This window comes from Euphorbia lathyris, chromosome 3 (genome assembly GCF_963576675.1).
Source record: "Euphorbia lathyris chromosome 3, ddEupLath1.1, whole genome shotgun sequence".
NCBI classification, from domain to species: Eukaryota; Viridiplantae; Streptophyta; class Magnoliopsida; order Malpighiales; family Euphorbiaceae; genus Euphorbia; species Euphorbia lathyris.
In genome coordinates, this window is record NC_088912.1 from 12,502,922 (window position 1) to 12,518,029 (window position 15,108).

Here is a 15,108-nt window from a genome sequence, read left to right on the forward strand (position 1 = left end):
TAATATTTAGGTGAATGATTTTGATTTTGTTTACACAACTCTTACAAAAAGCATTATATTTTTCTTAAAAAAATTTCGCCTAATCATATGTTTATGATGTGTTCCTAATGAGTGATAAAATGACTCACATATGAAATGTAGATGACAAGAGCTGCCAACATTAAGGATAAAATTGCACTATTTTAGACTGTTAGATGACCCACTATCTCTTATCTTGTTTGGTATTGCTGAGGATTTCTTTTCTATATGGATTTAAAAACTTGAATCAGAAGGGTTGCTTTCTCCCATGCATTACTCTCATGGTACTTGCTTCCCGACCCATTTACTTTATGCGGATGATATGCTGTTATTTGCTAAGGCCACAAAGCTTAATGTGCGAGCCATCAGAGCAGTATTCCGTACATATGGAAATTTCTCGGGTCAGAAGGTCAGCTGGGAGAAATCGGCGGTTTACTATCAGGTAGTCTTGGAATCAGACGGCCGACCTTGCCTATCACATACCTTGGAGTCCCGCTCTTTAAGAGTGCTCTAAAGTCTCGACATTTGATCGGTTTGGCGGATCGTTTTTTGAACACTTTTAGTCAATGGAAGGGAAAAACACTCTCCTTCGCGTGCCGAATAACTCCAATTAAGGATGCTTTAACAAGGCCCTCATACACTCATTCATGATTTACAAATGGCCTGGTGCACTTGTAAAACGTCTGAATAGAGGGGTTCATAATTTTTTATGGACTGGCAGCCGTGATTCAAGGAAACTCCTCACTATCCCATGAGAGACTTGTTGTCGAAGCCGAGTGGGCGGAGGCCTTGGGGTAAAGCATTTTAGGCTCTTTAACACTTCGTTGTTTTGGAAGTTCTGATGGGGTCTGATTAAGGACTCGAACTTAGTCATCTCCTTATTAAAAACACGATTCTTCTCAGCAGTGGGTATTCAAAGAGCGGTTATCGGAAGCTCGATGGTCTGGTCCTCATGTAAAGGCACTTATGGCACAATATGTATGCAGGTTCATTGGTGGATTAAAGCTTCATCGCGTCTGAATTTTTGGAATGACCACTGGATAAAGCCAACGGTGGCTCTGAGATTGGGTCTTCCGGTATCCCAACATCGGGTGTTGTGCAACAAAATGGAGGAATTCCTAAATGGGGATTGTTGGAAAAATCTTCAGGAACTACCCGATGATGTTTAGTAGGATATATTATTGATTAAAAGGAGGATAGACATGGAGGATTTGTGTCTCTCGGTGTCGGATCCTTCGGGGCGATTCACTGTGAAACATTTCTACAAATCTCTCTGTCGAATGACGGCTCAGGTTCCATGGTACCGATTCATTTCGTGCGTTTTCCTTCCTCCATCCAGGGCTGCCATGAGTTGGAAAATCATACATGGTTGTGTTGCAACTTTTGATAAACTATAGTCCTGTGGCTTCTACCTTGCATCCCGATGCTCAATTTGTAAGTGTGCTACAGAATCCCAGGATCATCTATTCATTGCTTGCTCCTTCGCCATGGTCCTTTGGGATGAAATGGAACTAATTTTTTGCATCAGCATTAACAGAACATATATTTTGGAGTTTTTTTTCTCTCAATTAACTCAAATTCTTTTTTGGCGAATTTATCTTGGGTGTTTGGAAAATTGCGGTTTGCTATTGTCTTTGGTTAATTTGGACCTCAAGGAATGTTGTTGTGTTCAATAACGATCCCCCTTTAATCCAAAATTCTATGCTGAAGTTACATTTATACATCAGAGAATCGAGCCGGGAAATTCCCAGCGGCCCCTCACACTCTGATAGACAAATGATATGGTCGATAGGGATCCCAGCGCGACCACCCTCGGTGCCAAACATTAAACTTGTGAGATGGATAACACCGCCCCGCGACTGATAAATGTCAACACCGACGGATCCACTATCAGCTCTCCAGGTGCGGCTGGTGCAGGGGGTATTTTTTGGAACTATAGAGGCTTTGTGATTGGCTATTTCGCGTTCCCAATTCCTGACTCTTATGCGCACTTGGCGGAATTACGGGTTGTGATTTTTGCTATTGACATTGCTTGGGAGCATGGATGGTTTAAACTTTGGGTAGAGGCGGACTCCCTTTATATTGTTAATCTATTAAACTAGCGCACCTCTAAGGTCCCATGGGTGGTGACCAGACAACGATGGTTGCACTGCCTACAACAATACGCTTCGATGGAGGTAGTTGCCACACACATATTCAGAGAGGGTAATCGTGTTGCTGATGCTTTAGCTAATTTTGGAACTAACTCCAATTGTATTCATTAGTGGAGCTTGGCTCCAACCTTATATTCTTTGTTTACTTTCTATGATCTTTGTAACTTAGCTCATTTACGCTTTAGATAACTCTCTCCCTCTAGTTTGTAATCATTTTTGCATTTATTTATTCTATCGGGTTTAGCGGCGTTTGGTTGTGGGGGTGCCAACCTAGTTGGGATGTCCGTACTAAATAGTTTAAAATTGTTGATGAGTCAGGCACATTAATCGAAGAATATCCGCTTGCACTGGGAACAGTCCCCTGAATACACTCTGACGATTAAGTTAGTAACGGATGTATAGAGAGAGGAAATCCAAGTGCTTAGTGAGAGAAGAAGTTACGTATGTGTGGTTACGGTGGGGGTATTTATAGGTTTTCGCTTTAGCTAGGGCTAGTCTGCATCCCCGAGGCCTCCATACAAACGTCCTTCTCTAGTGGCACAGGGCACTCGTCCGGGTCTGATGACCGTCTAGCATCAGGGATCGGGATCGATGGTGCATGAAGGATGGATCTTTATTTGCTTCATCAAATATTTTCTATAAAATTAAAATCACTAAAATTTTACAACTTATACATTGATTTAATTTTTTAATATTAAATTTCAAAAATAAATATTAATAAAAAATAAAAATAAATTATTAATAAATACCAAATGAATATTAAATAGAATATTCAAATCATTCATATATTTAACTAGTTTAAATTAAAATTAACGGACAGTAGTAAACCATCAGCAACAAAGATCATTGACAACAGTTGTTAGGAAATAACTGATTCTAATGATATCTTATTGATAATGGTCATCACAAACAACTATGTTGAAACTCATCCAGACTTTTGAAAGACCCAATTATACAAAGGAGAAATAATAAATTGAATTTTAAAAATAAATACTTGAAAATAATTTGTTGATAAATATTAAATAAAAATAGTCAAATACACAACCAATACCAAATCTCATCCTATTTAATTTCAAGGATGAATTTAGACCATTGATTTATTTTGATCTTGTGGTCCACATTAACCCTATCATTAACTGCTACTATATATTCATTGTATACCAAAACCTAACCCTAACACAAATTAGCCGCCTCTCTTCTCTTTCTTCCATCTCTTCCACATAGAACCCTAAACTAAAAAGAAAAACATAATGCAGATTGTTGAGAGAGAAAGGGAGAATGATCTCTATGGCTACCCTGGCTAAGATTGCAGATGTGGCCGGCGGTGACAAACATAAAGGAAGGGGTGTTTCCTCCCGTTGTTATGATTGATCGCCGACAACTTTCTGCAATCTTAGCCACCAGAGTAGTCTTTTATTTCGCCAAACTGGCAACAGATGAGTGTTGTGCTCAATGCATATTATGGAGATTTTCGAGAGAGAAAGGGAGAATGATGTATATGGCTACTCTGGCTAAGATTGCAGATGTGGCCGGCGGTGACAAACATAAAGGAAGAGGTGTTCCCTCCGATTGTTATGGTTGATCGACGGCCACTTTGTGCAATCTTAGCCACCAGAGTAGTCTTTTATTTCGCCAAACTTACAACAGATCTGAGCAACACCGTTTTTAACAATCAAATATGGATCCAATACAAACAATTACAAATCTGATGTTTATTTTCAATTAATTTGTAAGTTGTAGTTTGTTTGACTGCACTCTAATGTTTATAAATGTAAATTTTCTCGTACTGAGTGAACAAAATCAACAGTTATTTTCTTCTTCATGATTCACACAAAATGAATTGGCAGATTTTATGATCCATTTGAATAGATGTGTGAGTTGTAGTTGGTTTGATTGCATTCTGATATGTTTGGTTCATAGAATGCTTTTGTGTATGGATACATTAGGATTCTACTTCTTACTTTTTTCGTGTTTCATTTGTAGATGAGGTCCCAATTGGAATAGATTTTTTCTTAATCTTAGCGATCAGAGTAGTCTTTCTTGTTGTAGTTTGTTTGAGTGCAATCCCATGTTTATAAATATTTAGATCTGCAGATGACGAGGAAAGAGTACTGAATACAGTATGAATTGACTTCTTCTTCTTTCCATTTCTTATTTGCATATGATGTCACAATTTTAATAGATTTTTTTTTATTCTTCCTTTCTTAAATGATAGATCTGCAGAAGGGAGGACGCCCCGCGTGTCTGCCATTTTGCCCATTCCGTTGATAATTTCTCTTACGCATGGACTGATTTCAGAGATGTTGACTCAACCACGCTCCGCGTAGACCGGAGTACGCCCCGTGTGGTTAAGTTTCTGGAACGTAATATTGCCTGGTTTCTCCTTCACACTCCGCGTATACCTGGGGATGCCCCGCGTGCGTGAGCTCGTGGGACGAATATCTCTATTTCACACCTTGCACGCCCCGCGTGTTATACTATACGCTCTGCGTGGTAGTTGTTGACTGTGTGGGAACGCGTGGGTTGACTATCGTAACTTAGAGGGAATTGCTTTACGCCCCACGTGTAGCATTCCACACCCCGTGTACCTGCTGATTAATCAATTGTTTATTCTTTAACCCGTACCTGCAAAATACGACTTACGAGAACCGAATTAGCTTGATATTTTATTTTTCTGAATTTAATCAAAAGTAAAGGAATTTTACTAAACACACAAAATTTATTTTTATTTTATTATTTATTTAAAACCACACTATTTTTGTAATTAAACTTAATTATTTAGCTCGAAATTAAACTGTCACGCTAAAAGATATGGACAAAACGTCCCTATCACATAACCCTAGTCGCGGTGCGAGAATAAAATTTTCCTATATCTAACACTAAAAATCTCAATTGAGATTTCTGAATCTCTATAGAGATAACTGAACTTTTCATAAACACTTAACAAAACTTCAAAAACATGACTAGATTTGTTTTTTTTTTGTTTTTTTAATAACAAAACTTATTTGTACACAAAACAAGAAATAAAAATAAATTACAAAATAGCTAAAAAAAACTTAAAGTAAAATAAAGGCCTAAATCATACGCAGTCCCCTGAACTTGTCACTTTTAGTCATTTTGCCCCCTGAACTTACGGGACGACCTATTTGCCCTTTAACTATTTAAAAGTGGTATTAACAACCCCTATTTTCATTATAACGGAAACAATTATGACATTTTTCATTGCAAGCACTAAGGTCATAATAAAAAGAGTTGTGCACTACTAAAATAAGCTGCAAATCAGGTTAGTATAGACAATACACAAGTTCTCTTGTAAAAATTGCATATATGGTTATGCAGTACTAAACCAAGTTTCATTTTGTTTCCGTTATAATGAAAATACGGGATTGCTAATACCACTTTTAAATAGTTGATGGGGCAAATAGGTTGTCCCGTAAGTTCAGGGGGCTGCATATGGTTTAGGCCTAAAATAAAATAAAAATAATGAACAAAAAGAAATTAAGAAAAACGACAAATTAAAAATATAAAAGTTAAACTAAATTAATCTTCATAAAATTCGTCCACAAATTCAATTGCTTCAATTTGAGCACCTTCATAATAAATTTTGCATCCATTAACGTTAACTTTAAATCGATCACATTTGGAATTTTCTAATTCTAAAGCTCCAAAATCAAACTTATTAACCACATACGGTCCAGTACATCTAGACTTAAACTTACATGGAAATAATCTTAATCGGGAATTAAAAACCAAAACTTTATCCCCAACATTAAAGCTTTTAACCTTAATTTTGGCATCATGCCATTTTTTCACTTTTTCCTTATATACTCTTGCATTTTCCTTATATGCCCTTGCATTTTCCTTATATGCCAATCGATTGGATGAGTCATTTCAAAACGTGTTAATGGACCTTTGATATTCCTAAGCTTTCTTTTAACTATAGTCCTCCAGTATAAATTTAGAGCAGATTACTAAACGTCCTCAACACTAACAAAATTTCTCTCTGTTCTAATACAATATAATCTCTGTTTCAAGCGAAGAACATCCTCATCCCAGAGCAATCTAGGTAATCATTCCTTATCCATATGTTTTTTAATTTATGTTTTTACTCTTTGCAATATATTTACTACTGAATCCTCATACAATGTTATGTTTCAACCCCCAAAATAGATCTCTAGCCATGCCTGCTGTTAGGGTTCTGCTAGATAGATTTTTAACTCAAACACTAGAAACACTTCAGTTACCAAATTTTGTTTCCGGTACAGAAACCAAATTTCATAACGGTTGTCTCTTTCATGTACAAGATAGTAGACACTGAGCTTGCCTGCTATCATACTGTCGTAAGCGATCCATCAGCATCCAACTAAAGCCCTTTGGGATGCTTGTAAGAAAGCAATGGACTTTCTTAAGGCAGAGTACAATTGATCTATGAAGACTACAACCACATTGAACTAGAGAGGGTTGATAACATTAATGATGCAGTGTTTGCAATGCAAATTGAAGACATGATAGATTTGGAAGCAAATAAATTTTTTCTAAGTTTGTAATTAGGAAAAACAAAGTTTTCCTTAGTCTGGTCGACCAAATCCACAGTGCTTCAAAGGATTTAATTGAATAGATATGTACTAGGTCGTTTCCCCTTTTCCTTGTTTTTCTGTTTAGTAATAGGTTGTTTGGTGTATGTGTTTACCATATTTACGATTAATATTGATAACTAGTGGAGAATTTCCGATTGTCTTCCGTCCCTGTGGGGGCGTCGTTGGGTTCGACGGGGGGAAGCTCCGATGCCAAAGTCAGTAAGGAAGAACAAGAGAGCAAACTGAATTGACAAAGGGTAAGTAAAAGTGTACCTTGATAGCCTGATGTATAGGCTATATATATAGTCATGAAGTTGTAACTTGCAGTAACTAGAAGGTCTCCATTAATGCTCCATTAATGGCGGTTACTGGTTACCTTTAAGCTGGCGGTTACTGGTTACTTTTAACCTGGCGGTTAGCTAATTGATAGCTCATTAATGGTCTTTATGGCCGAGTCGGCGGTTAGCCGTTACTGTGATGAATCAGGTGAAAGAGGAGATTCGCCTCATAGGTTCGCCAGCGGATCTTACTGAGCTGAACCGTGGAGATCCGTCATCCGGTTCTTCTTGCGGCGTTCTCAAGGTGAATATCCCTTTTGGTCCTTGGGATAATATTCTGTCAGTAAGATGAATATCCCTTTTCGTATTCTTTGATCCGTCAAGGCGTATGTACGCTCTCCTTGAGAGCTATGGCGGGTCTCCGCTACTCGCTCTCATCGGGCGTATCTCGTTATGGCGTATCTCGCCATGGTCCACGTGGCGTGGCATAATGCTAGAGACTCCTTCCTTTTCCTCATTATTTGCATATTCTCCCCTGCATTAATTATCATTAATTCCACATTAATCATGTATAAATATCTCTTTTAGAAGGAATAATGGTTTGCCATTATTTCTATTAATTTTCCCTTATTCCTTATTCAAGAATAATTTGGGTTGTTATCAGAAGCCCCCCCTAAAGTTATAAAAAGCTCTTTAGGGCTGTCTAAATGGTGTTTTATTTTTCTATCTTGGAGGAAAGTGGACCCGCCCTAGATGGGGGATCATATATGGAAATGATGTGCCTTTTGGGGCTTCCTTATGCGGGATCTTATGAACAAGATCCGCCCTATGTGGGATCATATATGGATATGATACGCTTTTAAGGGATTTTGCTTCTTCGTGGATAGGTGGCCAACCGTATCCATTGTTAGCCTCTAGGGGCTTCTTGAGAGTTATATTTCCTTTAGAAAGGAATAACCTGCCCTTTATGGGACCATTTGTTCCTACCCCATAGGATTATGATTCGCCTTTAGGGACTTATTTTCTTCAGTTCTGCCATATTGAGGAGAATGACCTGCCCTTAGGGATCAGTAAGAATGATCAGCCATTTAGGGACTTTTGTGCATTTTGTGGAGGCGAGACTTTGTTGTTTGGATAAAGATGAGGCTTCATTGTTTGGATGAAGACGAGGCTTCATTGATTGGATGAAGACGAGGGTTCATTGATTGGATGAAGACGAGGCTTCATTGTTTGGAGATGAAGACGAGGCTTAATTACTTGAAGATGAAGACGAGGCTTCATTATTTGGAGATGAAGACGAGGCTTCATTATTTGGAGATGAAGACGAGGCTCCATTATTTGGAGATGAAGACGAGGCTTCATTACTTGGAGATGAAGACGAGGCTTCATTAGTTGGATGTACCCTTTGCTTTCCAGAACTATTTTTACTAATGCATTATATCTTTTAGCAAGTAATTTTCTAGAATCTGGTTTAGGATTTCTCCGATTGTTTAGGGTAGGTGGCCAGCCGTACCGCAATGTGTGAACCTTTGTGAAGGTTTAGAAGCTGTTCTATTCCTTCTAGAGGAAGTAAAGCTGCCTAGGGGATCAACTTGCTACCTATCTTTGAGGTGAAGCGATCCGCCCGTAGGACTTGTGAACCCTTCTTTGGGAAGGGAGTGAGAGAGTGTAAAGTCTTTGCGTCCAAGGAATGTTTTAACTCTTTCTCGAATGGTGATCATCTAAAGATGGATCCGCCCATGAGAATGTTCTCCTATCTTTGAGGAGAAAGTTGAGGGTGTAATGATCTCATGTTTGAGACGATTTTAACCCACTTTTGATGGTGGTCAATCCTTTTCCTGTCTTTGAGGAGAGAGTTGAGCTCATTTGAAAGCTCCTGAGGGTCTGTGCTTCTTATCTTTGTGGAAAGGGGATCCGCCCGAAATGGGATCAATTGTCCTATCTTTGAGGTAATTGATCCGCCTGTGGAACTTTTCATTCGCCAGGCACTGGGCGTATATCAGCACTAAAAGCTAGGCAAATGAATATAAGAAGTATGGCGAGAAAGAATAAATTATAAAATGTAAGATACTATAACAGTTAATGCACATATAAGAATATGTAAAAATACTGATTTTTAGGCCCATGGTTCCGCCTTTTCCGAGCAACTAGAACCGCATCCTCAATGATGTTTAACTTATGAGTAATCACATCTGGGCTTACTCCTGTGGGGATCTCATTCTCCTATGTAAATATGTTTTCAGATTCAATGAGAACTTTTTTAACATCCTCTTTGATCTCAAGTTTTAATCTTTTGGCGATCCGCACCCACTTTCCATCAGCAATAAGGAGCGTTTCTGTGTCGCCCAAAGCTGTAGTGACAAGTTAATATTTCTCACCTTCGTCCTCTTTGGATTGTGGGCGGATTGATAGTGAGATCGAGTATAAGTCTCTTTAGCCACCTTTTGGTTCCCGCTAATCATTACTCCTCCTTTGCTGGTGGGAATGTACATTGTTAGACGACGGATGGAAATTAGGGCTGCAACCTCTGGCCCTTGGTCTGGATAGTGTGACCCGTCACTCCACTGATGTCAACAATGGTTGTTTCTATTTGGATCGGATCAACCTTTAGTTTGGCGAATGCACCTTTGGTGATGACATTGCGAGAACTGCCCGTGTCTTTACTCGCTTTATTTGATCTCCCATCCTTGAATCTCCATTGTTACTACCAATGTATCTGCATGTGGAGAGATTACTGGACCTGTTTCTGCAAAAGGAGAAATGGAGGGATGTTTTATCCAGAGCGGATATTTTTGCCTTTTCCACGGGTGGCTGATACACTAGTCCATCTGCTATGACATTAATGACACTTTTGAATTTGTTTTTGGGATCTGTCTTGTGCTTGTCATCTTGTTATTTGTTATTCTGGACAAAGCTATCTAGTTTGCCAGCTCCCAGCAAGCTTTAGTGTGGTGGCCAACCTGTAGTACGCTTTGGCGTTTCTTCCAACGGTTACAAGCTCCCCTCCTTTGGGTTCAGGATATGTAATGTCCCGTTTATATTGACTCTTCTCCTTTATATTGTGGAAAGTTGGAAGCTTTAAACATTCTGTCCACCTCGTACCTCAAGATCCGTGCTGTGAATGGCGAATTCATGTTAACTTGATGGCGTACCTTTCTGCATTGTTCTCTTGTCTATATAGAGCGACATTCACTCGCCTTTCAATCTCATCATTCATGTGTTCAATGTTGAATCATGATGGTGAAGCCGGTTCTTGATCTTGATCTCGATCATGTTGAGGTTATGCTTGGAGATATGGTTTAACGCGGATGGATGTTGTCACAACCGTGGGAGCCATTTTATCTAACTTCTGATATCTTGTCTCCGCATCCTTCAACATTTTGCTAACATAATAGATGGAGAACTGCTGACCTTCTTCTTCTTAAATAACCATGGTGCACATATCTTTATCCATGACAGATTGATACAAATGCAGGTCTCCCCTTCAGATTGGTCTGCTCATCAAGGGTGGTTCTGTTAGGAATTGTTTTATACCTTGATATGCTTGTTGACAATCTTTCTAGTATGATGATCCGCCCGTTCAACCTCTGAATCTTTCTCACCCATTGTGGGGTTTTCATTTAGGCGCTCTTTTCACCTTTTTCCTCGCATGGCTTTTATTTAGGCGCTCTTTTCACCTTTTTCCTCGCAAGGTTTTTATTTAGGCGCTCTTTTCACCTTTTTCCTCGCAAGGTTTTTATTTTATCTGGATTTGCTCTAACTCCTTTTTGGCCAATGACATAGTCAAGGAATTTTTCTGAAGTGACTCTGCATATACACTTCTTTGGATTGAGCTTTGTTTTTCATATCAGTGTTTGCACTGGTTGTAATATTGGCAACTCCCCTGTACCTGTGGGTTAGCACTGAAAGAACTCTAGAAGTGGGGCATACTATGTCCATTATTAAAAGATTGTGGTAAGTCATAAAAGCTATATTCACTTACCTTGGGGATCAATGGCTTGATCCATGGAACATACTTCATAGCAAAAGAATGTTTGCATTTGCCTTGTTGGCAAATATCATGTATGATGCAATTCTCTTTATGGAATTTTTAGTTCATCTTGGAATCAACTTAATAATTCCTTCACGTTGAATTCTTAATAAATAACCATAATGAGAATTGTTTAAGAATAATGTCCTTTTGTATTTCAATGCGCATTAATATCCAAGATAGCATATTTATTTTAAACGTCATAAAAGTTATGACATTCTATATTGGGTAAGATATCTTACATAGTTGCTATTTACTTGCAATTAATATTGTGCATCCATACATTAATGGCATTCAGAGATCATTAAAGCCTCATTTGAATGAGGTGTAATTAAAGAAAGGTAAGTGATGATTTAATAATATAGTTATATATAAAATTACTCTTATATTATTTCATTTGTACGAATAAAATAAAAGAGAAAGGGTAATTTTGGAAGAAAAATACATGTACCATGATTCTCCTCCAATTTGGAGTGTAAGGAAAATTACTCAAAATCCACTCTCACCTACCTTCACATACAATCCTCCAATTTTTAAGGAATTCTCATGTATATCTTAAGAATTTCGCATAAATTAATGTTCTGATCCGAAACCGACACTTGCACTATTTTACAGTTAGCTCAGGACATGAAAGTTTTGTTTATCCAATTTGGTAATTCATCAGCCCATAATGGCCTTAATAGTTAGGGACAATTACAGGATAATTACAAATAGAGTCAATATTTTCAAGTCTCTTGTGTTGGTAACAGAAATTCTAACAATGTCAAATAAACAGTTTTTATATGAATAGACACATCCTTGTAAAAAAGGGAATGAAATAACTGTTTGACAAAACAATATTCAAAAATATGAATTTTTGATATTAAAAGTACTATATAGGAGAAAAGCCATATACAGATGGTGAATTGTACAAGGAAAAACCAAATATGATTTTTTTGTAATTTCTTCTAATAGTTATATGCATGTTCATCCAAAAGACCGATCAGATCTAAATCAATTGTAATTACATGAGCCCTTTTTATGATATTTTAATATCAAATGACAAAATCACATTGAATGGATGATTTTTTTCTTTTGTAAATCCCAAGATTACGGGTCTTATACATGCGTTTGTACTAATTCAATGATAATATCATATTACACTTGTCATGCATAAAAATATGAGGGCATAGTAAGCATGCAAGATTTAATGAAAGATTTGTGTCTATGACTTCATCTTTCACAGTTTATTAGATTTATCATAATAACATGTAATGATATTCATAACACTTTATGAGAGTGAGGGATCTCAATTTTCTTTAATTAAAAATGGAATAAGAAAGGGGATGAAACTTATCCTTTTCATCATAAAATTCCAGATTCAATGTAGAAAACTCTTTCCCACCAATATATGGAGAACTGTATATTTGGATAGATTTGTTGTACTGATTGAGCCAAAGTTTGAGATTGTGATTTCTATTCTGTTGACTCTATTGTTTTGTTCTTTGTGAAACTCTATACAATCAAGATTTTGTGATCTTCTGTTTGTTAGAGATCCACCTTCACCGCACCAATTGATAACTAGTGGAGAATTTCCGATTGTCTTCCGTCCCTGTGGGGGCATCGTTGGGTTCGACGGGGGGAAGCTCCGATGCCAAAGTCAGTAAGGAAGAACAAGAGAGCAAACTGAATTGACAAAGGGTAAGTAAAAGTGTACCTTGATAGCCTGATGTATAGGCTATATATATAGTCATGAAGTTGTAACTTGCAGTAACTAGAAGGTCTCCATTAATGCTCCATTAATGGCGGTTACTGGTTACCTTTAAGCTGGCGGTTACTGGTTACCTTTAACCTGGCGGTTAGCTAATTGATAGCTCATTAATGGTCTTTATGGCCGAGTCGGCGGTTAGCCGTTACTGTGATGAATCAGGTGAAAGAGGAGATTCGCCTCATAGGTTCGCCAGCGGATCTTACTGAGCTGAACCGTGGAGATCCGTCATCCGGTTCTTCTTGCGGCGTTCTCAAGGTGAATATCCCTTTTGGTCCTTGGGATAATATTCTGTCAGTAAGATGAATATCCCTTTTCGTATTCTTTGATCCGTCAAGGCGTATGTACGCTCTCCTTGAGAGCTATGGCGGGTCTCCGCTACTCGCTCTCATCGGGCGTATCTCGCCATGGTCCACGTGGCGTGGCATAATGCTAGAGACTCCTTCCTTTTCCTCATTATTTGCATATTCTCCCCTGCATTAATTATCATTAATTCCACATTAATCATGTATAAATATCTCTTTTAGAAGGAATAATGGTTTGCCATTATTTCTATTAATTTTCCCTTATTCCTTATTCAAGAATAATTTAGGTTGTTATCAAATATAAATCATCTTCTTTTCTTGTTCTCTTTATGTTTACTTTATGCCTTATATTTTTGGTTTATTTTATAACCGTTTTTTTAGATCAATATCGTTGTTACATTTAGTAAATCGGATATATTGAAGGAGGCAGTTCAACTGTCTTTGAGAGAGCCAGTAAACGATCTGGCTATCGTGAATATTGAGGATTTTGATTTTCCATAGAAGCACATATGTGGAACAACCCTCCTCTTCGATGTAGCAATAAAGAAGGCTGCAATAGAATGTATGAAATTTCTCCATATTCGTAAGGGATTTGAGATTATGGACTACAATTATGTTGAATATGAGCATAAGAAGAGTAACTTAACTCATTTGATAATCAAGTACGGACGGAAAGGCAGTATGCAATGCAAAGAAAACTGAAATCAGAGTATGTTTTTGTAGGGCTTTTACCGAACTTGATCGCATTAGGGAAATATTGTATGAGTAGAAGTAGAGTTAAGCAAATTCTCATGTTAGTTTTTAACTTTTTACTTCATTCTCCGGTTTGTGTTTGAACAATATTTCAATTAGTTTATGGCAAATTAGTTTATAATTTTTACTTTGTTCATGTTAGTCTTGGTAACATACGAATTCTCGCTTACTCTTGCCCAAGATGCATATCCTTCACAGTTTCACATTCACATTTCACTCTGGCTTACACTTGCCCAAGATGCATATCACTTCTCAACCAGATTCTATTACAACAAATTTTAATTGTCAAGATTAGTTAGATATAGAAGGGCAACATCCATGTACATGATTTCTTAATGAATTTGAATGAATCGTATTGTTTTTCATAAGATTTCAGCTTAAGTTCATAAGTATGGCTGAAATTTGTACTTAGTTTAGTAATTATATAACGGCTTCACTAATTGTTTAGTCTATTGTTTTTATCGTAATGGAATTTCAATTACATCATGCAATTTTTCTTTACAATTTTTATTGAACCATAAAACATAAATGAGAAAAACATGAAAAATATGTAGAATGAGGAAAATGTGAAAACCGAACATGAAAAAACGAAAAATTGAAATAATTGAAAAATATGAAAAACGAGAAAAATAGGAAAAATCGATAAAAAAAAATGAGACATAACGCAAAAGATGAGGAAAACGTGAAAATGCCGAAACAAAATATTCAGAATACGTGAAAACTAAACCACCAAAAACACGAAAAATGCGAAAAATATAAAAACGGGGAAACATGAAAAATGAACAAAAATATTGTAGTAATTATCATGCCGTCTGACGATGTTCCCATGCATATGAAAAATTTAGAATAGTTGAAGTTCCGATTACATTACAACGGATATATTGTAATAATAATTATTTTTGACAATTTTTTTTTAAAAATCTTATGATTCTGGATTTGAATATTAGGATTCGAATTTACCGGCGAATCTAAATTATAATAGAATCTTATGATTTCATTCCATCTTAGGAAGTTGAGAACAAGGCAGAAAATCATAGTTCAGACATTTAAACATTGTGAATTAGTTCTGTTAGGATTCCATTTCCATTGGATTTGAATTTTAAGTACTTGGTAATATGATTTCTTTGCTCACATTAAAATTGCATTTCTAAATACTATTTTAAGTTCAACATGGTAAATCTTGAATTTTTTTATAATATTATAATTTTTAACTGAATCTTAGGATTCTATTTGATTGATGAGTCACG